Raw genomic sequence first — 11,596 nt, 5'->3', positions numbered from 1 at the left:
TGATTTTCATCATCCGTCGAGTCCACATCTGTCAACAATCCTTCAACCAATTTAGATTCTAGCTTCTCCTTACTCTTCTTCCAGGCTACATCACAAAAGGACTCAATACCTTGAACTTTAGTGATTTGAGCATGGACATCTCTGGATGATTTCCATACCTTAATCACTTCCTATTCTTGTTCAAGCTGCTTCTTTAAAATCTCTTCTTTCTTTAAGGACTCAGTTAATTCATCCTTAGCAATCTTACACTCAATTCTCAATTTTTCAAATTCAATAAACTGAGACTCTAGCACATTATTCCTCTCACTTAAAAACAAATTTTTTCTTCAATTTTAGCATTTTCCTTAGTGAGGGACTTGAGTATAGCACGCAAGTGATATAATTCTGTGGACATGTCATTGATTGCATCATTACACTTAATTTTAGATAAATGTGCTAGGTTAGTGGTGATTACCTAATTACTTGAAGAACTTGTTTTTGTTTCATCAGACTTGGCCATTAGGGCTAGGTTGACATAGCTTGTTTCTTCATCTTCATCCCATCCATCAGCTGCCCCTTCATTTTCTTATGTAATGAAAGCCCTTTCCTTTTGCTTGAGCAACTTAAAACATTTATGTTTATAATCAACAGGCTCAAATCTTCTTGCTAGAATCTGACTTTCTACACTCATTGGCAAAATGCCCTGCCAAGCCACATTTGAAACATTTGAATTTGGATTTATCCACCATGTTTCTACTTGGCTTGGCTGCTCCAAAATTCTTTTTGAACTTGCTTGGCAAATCTTTTGGATAGGAACGCTAGATGTTCATCAATATCATCCATGTCATTTTGGCTCAAGTGATCTTTATTTTCAGCTACCAGTCCTTTACCCTTGCTTTCACAGACCTTTGATGTAGACTCAACAGCTTCTACCTTCATCTCTTTCTTTCTCTAACTCAGCAACCAGTGCTATGGACCCTCCTTCTTTCCTTTCTCCATCCTCTCATCTTTCTCAATTTCAAGCTCATAAGTTTTTAGGATTCCATATAGTCTCTCCAAGGTGAACTCCTTGTAATCCTGAGAATTTCTCAATGAAACTGTCATTGGCTTCCACTCTTTTGGAAGAGATCTAAGGAACTTGAGGTTAGAGTCTTTTGTTTGATAGACTCTTCCATGCAACTTCAAAGAATTTAGTAGCTTTTGAAATCTACTAAAAATATCAGTGAGAGACTCACTTTCTTCACAGTGGAAATGCTCATATTGCTGAATCAGTAGCTACATCTTGTTCTCCCTTACTTGCTCAGTACCATCACAAATAATCTGGATTGTGTCCCAAACCTCTTTGGCTATTTTACACTTAATGATGTTATCAAACATATCACCATCAACTTCATTGAACAAAATGTTCATGGCCTTCTTATCTTTCCTGACTTGCTCAATATCAGGATCTGACCATTCATGCCTAGGTTTGGGAACAGATGGTTCATTGCCAATTGCAGCTCTCATTGGTACATGAGGACCTCTCTCTATGCAATCCACATAGGCTTCATCTTGGGAAAGAAGATGTAGGTGCATTTTCACCTTCTAGTGGTGATAATTATCTTAATCCAGAAATGGAATTTTGACTCCAACATCCTTCTTATTCATCTTGCTGTTTGTTGTGATCTTTACACTCTTTGTACTTCAATAGCTTGCTCTGATACCAATTGTTATTCCGTAACAATACAACAATAATTATAGAAGGGGGTTGGATGTAATTCTGGCTCCTTTTTCAAGATTTTAAAAACGGTTCTAACTAAATATATATAAGTGTGTTTGATTTACTAAGGTGCGGAATTGAAAGATAATTGAAATCAAAAAACACTAAGTAATAAAACACATGCTTTAAAACTTTCCAGTGGATTTGAATGTATCCACCAGATATATATATCAGTTTGAGAACTCTATGTAGCTTAAAATGACTCACATCTGCTTTACAAGTAGAACAAACAAACTATAGAGAAATTCTTGACAAGTACAGCTTTTTCTATCTCTTTAAAATGTGTTTGCTTAGTTGAATGTTCAACTAGCTACACTTGGTTATATATCACCAATTTTACATGATAATAAGACAAGATAATAAAACAAAACATATCTGGTCTAACTCCATGCTGCTTCACTACTCTATTCCAGCATCTTTTGAATAACTTCACAATTGCATGGAAATGGTAATGCTTATTTGTTCTCAAATTCCTGCTTAACAGGCTGCCACATTCCTTTTACAAACACCCAACACATGTGACTGTGTTGTCACTGTCAACAGATATTTGAATTTGATCATCCGTTAGGTACATGTTTGTCATCCGTTAGGAAGCTTTGTTGATCAACCCTTGGGTAGCTTTGTTGATCATCCGTTGGGTAGCTATTAGTCACTTGACTACATTTCACTATTATAAGACATCTTATATTTATAATTAATCAACCTTTTATGCATATCCACTAGTAGTCAAATGACTCATATACTCCTACAGATTCTACACAAAGTTGTTTGTAGAAATATGCTAATATTCTTATTATTACATAAGCTACTCACTCGATGGATGTTAATCTGTCATCTATCGAGACTGTAAAGTTTATCCGTCGGGACTATATTAGATTATCCGTCGAGTGCTACAAAATACACTAAGTTAAATCTACTAAGGTATTTTGTTTAATTAATCATCAAGTTTACAAAATATTCCTAACAACTTTATATTATAGTCAGCTAAAGTTTGCTTCATCCATAATATTTGAGCACAACACTTTGCAGCTGCTATATATTTAGCTTCTATTGTCGAGAGGCATACGGAATTTTGTTTCTTTGAAAACCAAGAAATTAGGCATCCAACGAGAAACTGACAAGTACCACTAGTACTTTTTATGTCGACTAAATGCCCGACATAGTCTGAATTAGAAAAATATACTAAGTCAAATGGTATTTCTTTTGGATACTAAAGACCAACGTCAATGGTTCCTTTAAGATATCTCAATATCCTTTTCACCGCGGATAAATGAGATTCTTTTGGTGCTACTTGAAATCTAGCACACTGACATACACTATATTGAATATCGGGATGACTTGCAGTGATATAGAGCAAGCTACCAATCATTTCCCGATATTTCTTTGTGTCTACAGGAATTCCTTTTGGATCTTCCGTTAATTTATTGGATGTAGACATAGGAGTAGAGATGGGTTTGGCATTATCCATTTCAAATTTTTTCAACATCTCTTTACAATACTTTGATTGAGAGATATGGATGCCTTCATCGGATTACTTTATTTGCAATCCTAAAAAGAAATTTAATTCTCCCATCATACTCATCTCGAATTCTTTACTCATATTATCAGAGAATTTTTTACATAATGCATCATTTGTTGAACCAAATATGATGTCATCTATGTATATTTGTACGAGCAATATATCATCTTTTCTTGCCTCGTAAATAAGGTTTTATCGGTCGTTCCCGTCTTAAATTTATTTTCTAAAAGGAACTTGCTCAACCTTTCATACCAAGCTCTTGGAACTTGTTTTAACCCATATAAAGCTTTATATAATTTATAGACATAATCTAGATGGTTTGCATCTTAAAACCCGGGTGGTTATTTTGCATATACTTCTTCTTCTAATATCCCGTTTAAGAATGCAGATTTCACATCCATTTGGTATACTTTGATATTTTTATGACATGCATAAGACAATAGTATTCGAATTGATTCAATTCTTTCTACCGGTGCATATGTTTCATCAAAGTCTATACCTTCCATTTGGGTATATCTTTGTGCGATTAATCTAGCTTTATTTCGAACTACCATTCCATTTTCATCTAAATTATTTCGAAATACCCATTTTATACCAATTATAGAGGTATCACAAGGCTTTGGGACAAGTTCCCAAACTTTACTATGAGAAAATCGGAGTAATTCCTCTTGTATAGCACAAATCCAATCCTCGTCTAACAAAGCCTCTTTCGCGGTCTTAGGTTCTATTTGAGATAGAAAACTAAGACGATTCACAACATTTTGAACTTGTGACCGTTCTTATACTCCCTTCCTTAAGTCTCCAAGAACATTATCTAGTGGATGACTTTTTATAATAGGAATTTCCTTGGGAAGTTCATCTTCCTTTTCGTCTATTTCTAATGGATTTTTATGAACTGGAGTCCCGATATCCATATTTTCGAATTGTCAAATAATATTTTTAATATCACATTTTCTTGGTCAACAAGATCTTTATATTTCACGGGTGGTTTACTTTCATCAAATGCCATATTCTTTGATTCTTCCGCAACAAATGACTTGAGATTAAACGCTCGATAAGCTTTACTATTATTTGAGTATCCAAGAAATATACCTTCGTCCGACTTCGGATCAAATTTTGTAAGGTATTCGTTTGAATTTAATATGAGGCATTTGCTTCCGAATACTCGAAAGTAGCTTAACTTCGGAGTTTTGCCAAAATACAGCTCGTAAGGAGTCTTTTGCTTTATAGGTCGTAGCAAAACCCAATTAAGAATATGGCAAGCCATTGACATAGCTTCGACCCAAAAATATTTAGGTCGACGATATTCATTTAACATTATGCTAGCCATTTCTTGGAGTGTTCTATTTTTCCGTTCAACTACTCCGTTAGATTGTGGAATATATGGAGCGGAAAAATTATGTGTGATGCCATGTTCATCACAAAAGTTGGTAAAACTGGAATTCTCGAATTCTTTACCATGATCAGTCCTTATATAGACTATGGTTTTATTTTGTTGATTTTGAATCCTTTTACATAAAGAAGAGAAGAATTCAAAAGCGTCACTTTTAGCTTTGAGAAATTTCGTCCATGTAGATCGTGAATAATCATCTACAATTACCAACATATATGAGCAACCTACGAGACTTTGTATAGGAACCAGACCAATAAGATCCATATGTAATAGCTCGAGAGGTCTTGAGGTAGATACCATGAATTTTGCTTTGTGAGAGGCTCGAATTTGTTTACCAATTTTGCAAGCTTGACAAATATGATCTTTATGATAGTTTAGCTTTGGTATACCTCGTACATGGTCTTTAGTTGATATATTCTTTATCAACTTCATGTTGGCATTCCTAATCCTCGATGTCATAGCCATGGATCATCATTTATAGTGATTAGGCATACATTCACTTGCTCTTGTCACATGTATATACATTCTTATTTCGAGGGCAAGTGAGGATTAGCTTTCTGGATTTATCTAGAACTGAACAATGAGTAGTGTAGAAAATTACCTTGTATTCATTGTCACATAGTTGACTTATGGAGAGAAGATCGTACCGTAATCCGGTGACTAATTAAATGTCGGAAATTTTAACATTATTATTACTGGTATCTCCAATGCCGACAATGTTTACTTTGCTATTATCTCCAAATGTTACGTTCCCCGCGGTGACCTTTTTAATGTTGTTCAAGAGTGACTTATTTCCGGTCATATGTCTTGAACACCCACTATCAAGGTACCATATGTCCTGTTTCCCGGCAAGACAAACCTACAAAATTGATCAATTAAATTTATAGGTGCCCCTTTGTCTTGAGGGTCCTGGGGTTAGTACATCATACATAACATTTGATTTTTCATGAAAGAATCTAGGCATGGTATATTTATCATTAGGCACATAAATATTTCTAGATGCATAATGCCTAGTTTGAGGTTGATAATGCCTAGAGCTATCATGAAATCTGGGTGAATCATGATAAACAGTACGTCTATTATTAGCATGGTAATTAGCATACATGTTCTTATTAAGAGATTGTTGTCTTCTAAATGCATTACCATTGACATGATATTTATGTTTCTATTTTGAAACATGGGAGGTTGATGAGACCTTTGTTGCCTTTGATATTTATATTTCATATTCTTGTAAGGCATTCATTTATCATCTTTCTTGTATGATTCCTTGAAAATCCATACATGTTTCCCCTTAATTTCACCATTCTTGAATTTTAAAATATTGAATGGTATGTCCAATCTTGTTGCAATATGAACATTTATATGATGGTGATTCGGGTGAAGTCTTTATTGGTGATACAAATCTCTGAGGATTCCAGTGTAGGAGGTTAATTCTTATCATATCCCAAACCTTCATGATTATATGAGGTTTTTATGTGCACCATTTGATCCAACATCTTATTGCCTTTTGTAAATCTTTGAATGATAATTTCAAGATTTTCATTATCTTTTTTAAGGCTTCAATCTTATTGTTAAGGAATCTTTCTTGATCCTTAACTTGAGCTATGAGCTTATGATTTTCTTCTTTTAACCTTTGAGCTTCAATAGTAAGCTCATTGGTTTCTAATAGCTCTTTTTCTTTATCAAGATTGTCTTTAGAAATGTTTGAACATTTGATTCATTTTGAATCTTTAAGTTCAATAGATCGACGTGAAGTTTACATATATTATCATTCAATTGAATCTTTTCACGTATGTTACGTCCCAATGTGTTTGTAGAAGGGGGCTTGAATACAAACAGTACCGAATAATCGAATTAAATGCGGAATAAAAAAATAGTGAAACAAAATTCAAGTTAAATAAAAATATTATTAAACTTGAAAGGTGTTACAACAACTGTATCGATTACAAGGAATTAATCTCAAATTAATTATCACAAATCTAGAATAAATTCGACATGAACTTTTTCTATTTTTGTAATAAAAAGATTCAAATGCTAAACGCAATTTGAGATTAAGTTCTAGGGATTTTGATCCGCTAGATTGTTACACAAGAACAAGATAAAGATTTCTAGTTGATTGGATTTAACTTTACAATCTAGAAATTGATCTTGAAGTTGCAGATGAGATGAAATATTTGTGTCTGCTTCTTTTTCTTTGTTCTAGAGTTCTGTGTTCTTGATTGGATGATTATTTTTCTTTCTGCTGCTTCTTTTTCTTTTTAATTCATTCAACAGAATTTAATTGAACTGGAATGACAATCCTATAGCTGGCAAGACTTTCGGTAGGACAATGGATTGAACTAGCAAGACAATCTGATTGAACTACAATGACTTTCGGTATGACAATCAGTTGAACTAGCAAGACTATCTCCTTCCCAGTAGAACTTTCGGTAGGACAATTGAAATGACTTGGCATGACAATCGGTATGACAATCTTGATTGTCATGCTAGTTCATTTTCAATTGTCTTGCTGATTTAAGACTGTTTTTAATCCAATTTAAAAAATTGAAAATCCTTAATATTAATTCTGAATTAATTAATCAATTAATTTAATTAATCAAATAAATTAATCTTTGCAGATATAATTTATTTTCTTAATTAAATTATATGACTTAATTAATTAATAGAGAATTAATACTAATCTTGAGCAGCAACCATTCTTCTGAAAATCTTCTGAAAATCACTGAAAATTATGAATCAATTCCACCACTTCAATGTTGACACTCGATGTACTGTCTGGTTCATGAGTGACTAACTTCCGTGACGTTTCTTCATGTCTTAACTTTGATACTCTGATTTTCTTCAGATTAAATCCTTGTAATTAGTGATACTCTGACGAGATCTCTGTCACTTGATTAAATCCACAATCTTGATTTATATCACCGAGGCATGATCAATTTCTTGAACTTCTTCCAGTGAATAAATTCCTCAAGTTTGTAGATGAACCTTGTTTCTGAATCCTTTGACAGATATTACTCTGTGAGATCTCTTTGACGGTAGATCCACTATTTACTTATTACATTCTTATTTGAGTTGAGTTGAATCCTCGAATATACAAATAGGCCTATGACATATGACTTACAATCTCCCCCTATTTGTTTGTTAGACACTAACACACAAATACCTTGAGGATAACTCAACTAAAAAATAAGAAAAAGATATAAAAAGAAATGCAAAGTAAATAGTAGAAAAGTTCCGGACTAGATTTAACATTTTCCAGATTCCAAGTAGATGTTCCTCTAGACTGAACATATCTTCAAGTAGTTCCATCTTCATTTGTACAACCACATTTCCTGTTGAGAAGCCCATATCTCTCTTGTTTCTCCCCCTATGAGAATCAACTGATTAAAGAAGATCACCTTCGTTTACCACCTCTCCCGTACAATAGGATCCGCAGATAAAAACCAATGGTACTCCCCTTTTGAAAATAGCTTCTTCCCTTACTAGAAAATCACCTTGTGTTTACCACCTCTCCCGTACAATAGGATCCGTAGTTACAAACAACAATGGTGTGGTGTAGTGTACATATGATCTTTTTCTTCCTCCCTGCTATTTCTCCCCCTTAGTTGAGGAATCCTCCAAACTATTACTTAAGCTTTTATCTCCCCCTTAAAGAAGGAATGTATGTCATCGTCTGAAGGAATTCTCATATTCCACTTGGTTGGAAAAGAAATAACAAGTAGTTTCTCTTTCTTCCTCACTGTGAGTGTGTGATTCTGTTTAGTGTACCTCACATGTGTTTCATTCTTCTCTCCACTCGTGTTTACACTCATTCTCACAAGTGTATCACTCTTCTCTCATAGCTCCAACATTCAGCTGTACCTGCAAGGAAAATCACCTTAGCCATCCTTAAGGAGGTCACAGGTGGTGCAATGGGAGTTCACAAATCCTCATCCTTGTTAAACTCGTCAGATGAATCTGAGTCATAATCTACAAGTTGCTAGTTTCCCTTTTAGGGTTCCAGATTTGAATTCTGGGAAGGTAAACAATGATCCAACGAATTTAGCATAAAGATCAAAGTTCCCTTCTAATGTCTGTGAAGACATTTCCTTGTGACTCATCAGGTAATATCTGAATCATTGTCAACAAGTTGCCGATCTGCACCTATGTCAGATCCTCTATCCGCAGATGTATCCAGGGGATTTAAGCCTGGGGAGGTAGACACTGACCACTGACATATGGCTTTTGGATCAGTATCCTCTCCTAACACCTGTAAAGGCAATTGGTCCATTAACGAACCTTGAACAATCGAATCTGACCTTAAAATGGTCGAAACTCTTGTTTCCGTCAACTCATCCTTTGTGTGTGTAACCTCTCCTTGTGCATTAAGAATTGTTTATGTTTGAAGTGGTGACATTACATCGGATACCTTGGCCGACAGGCAAAATTCAATAGACGCACCCTGTTGAGAGAATGAATCTAGTAACTATTTTTGTGCCTTTTCAGCCATTACATCCTTTTTGAGAAGATGTATGGGGGCTAGCAGTTGTCTCGGTTTAAATACTACTCATCTATGTAGGAGACAGAGCTACTGGGTTGACTACAGAACCTTCCTTATGTGGTGCACTAAGGCACTATCTCCCTCACGCTCATTCATACTATATTTAGTGGTAAGAGAGTGTTGGTTGGTTCTATTTTTGTGATTGTCTTTACAGTCTGGGATAGACGTTGTGGGTTTTCAACCTCATGACTATCAATGAAAGAAAGTCATTGGAGACTGAACCTGTAACACAGAACATATGGTAATAGAGAGAAAATGATTTACAATAGTGATTTCAAAAGATTTTACATGAAATAAGAAATCACTAATGTAGAAAGAAGTTTGATTTTGTTTTTCAATATGAATGAGTTTTTGATAAAACATTGATCACTTAGGGTAAAGTCTAAGTAATTCTCATTCATGTCAAAGGCTTACAAATATCTGCAACATAATGTTAACAAGATATCATTGACCGATACTTGTCAAGTACTTTAGATACTAATTGTTATGTTGCATAAACAATATATCACTACACATATAAAACAATATGATTGTGCCTAAAGATAAGAGAGTTAAAAATATGACGACTCTACTAGTTCATATTAAACAATAACTTCAGTTAGAGTGCCATACCATGTTCTTGACGATTGCTTGAGTAGTACACTAGTTCATACCAACCTGAAGTGAGATTGTGAAGAAGAGATTGCATAGTCCAATAGATCTACAGCTGCAAAGTCCATGAACTGTGGTGCATTGACTTCCTCTTTTGACTCACCAACCAGGAGTACACTTGTACACATCTTACTAGAGTCCAATTCCAAGTGTAATGTGCAGCAGGTGCCTGATATGTCGTAATATTCTCAAGTCTCGTCACTGGTGCTATATGTTAGATGATGCTTCCTGATAATAACCTAGCACACTATACAAAATTTTCAATGATAACATTCCCAGCTTGCAAACAGCCATATCCCTCAGATAAACCTTTGCTGTTATCTCCAAAGGTAACCAGGGGGCCAGCTTTCTCAATCCACATTTGATAGCAGGGCTCTATCTCCGGTCATATGTCTCGATGATCCACTGTCAAGAATCCACACTACCGGTTACACCTGTTTAATGCCCTGCACTACAAATGGATTAGCCCTTCTTCGGAACCCAAACTTGGTTGGGCCCGGCATACTTGTAGAACTGTCCTTTGTCAGGCAAAACAACATTTTTAATTTTAATTGCCTCAACTTTCTCAATGACTGAACATTTGACCTTGTAAACAGCCTTAACAAATTTCTGTTTAAGCTTAGGCACAAATGTCTCCTTTCTAGCCTTAGAAGGACTAGCAGTCTTAGACCTATCATGCTTCTTGTTATTCACATGCTGACGAGGAGTAGTCTTATCATTAGAAATATGCTTACCATTAAATTAAGCATACATCATATTAAAAGCACAAGACATACAATTAGAAACACCACATGTTTTATGAGAGTGATTAATAGTAGGCAATTTATGCATGGCAGACATGGCATTTTTGTTATCCAACTCATGTGTGTCTGAGTTAGTCTCAGTTGCTTTCACATCTTTGACTGGAACTTTCGACATACTTGACTTGGAAACAACCTTCTCATTAGCATGATCTTCAGCACGTATTTCTTCCTGAATAACAGAAGAGGTTGCATCAAATGGTTCAGCAATTGATGGTTTATAGAGGGGTTCATCAACACCCTTACACACATGTGGTACTTCCCTCCCTTTAGCACAGACACGAGGAGGGGAGTTTATGCCTAATTCTCCAATAGCAACATTGTAATCATAACCTATTCCAGATGTTTGATTAATAGATTGCTTACTGTAGAACTCTTTAGCCTTCGAACAAGAATTGAAGTAGGCTCTAACCTTAGTCTCAAGACCGGTGATCTTGTCTTTGAGAATAGTTTCGAGTTTTCTATAACAGTCAACTCTATTCTCTAGAAAAGATACTTGTTCTTTTAATTTGTCTTGATTAATGTGCACAAGTCTTAATTCATTGACCTCTTTCTCAAGGTCTGTGATCTGTAAACTTAACAGTTCATTATCACAACGTGCACAATCTAAGTTACCTCTTAGATGATAAACCATTTCAGCATCAGAAAGTTTTACCTCTATTCTTGACGATGAAGATTTTCCATCAATAGCCATAAGAGCAAGATTTCCTTCATCTTCATCTTCACTGTCAGTATCATCCCAGCTTCTTCCCTTTGCCAGATAAGCCCGTTCAGAGTTCTTTCTTACTTGCTTTGGCTTCCTACATTCTGTGGCAAAGTGTCCCAACTCATTGCAGTTATAGCATCTGATGGTGCTCCGATCAACCATCCTTGTTTTGTATCCACCACTGCTGGTGTTAGAGGATGAAGATCCACCTTTCTAGAATTTGTTGTAGTTGGACTTGTACTTAAGCTT

This window comes from Apium graveolens, chromosome 10 (assembly GCF_009905375.1).
Source record: "Apium graveolens cultivar Ventura chromosome 10, ASM990537v1, whole genome shotgun sequence".
NCBI classification, from domain to species: domain Eukaryota; kingdom Viridiplantae; phylum Streptophyta; class Magnoliopsida; order Apiales; family Apiaceae; genus Apium; species Apium graveolens.
Note: the sequence above shows the minus strand (reverse complement) of the source record.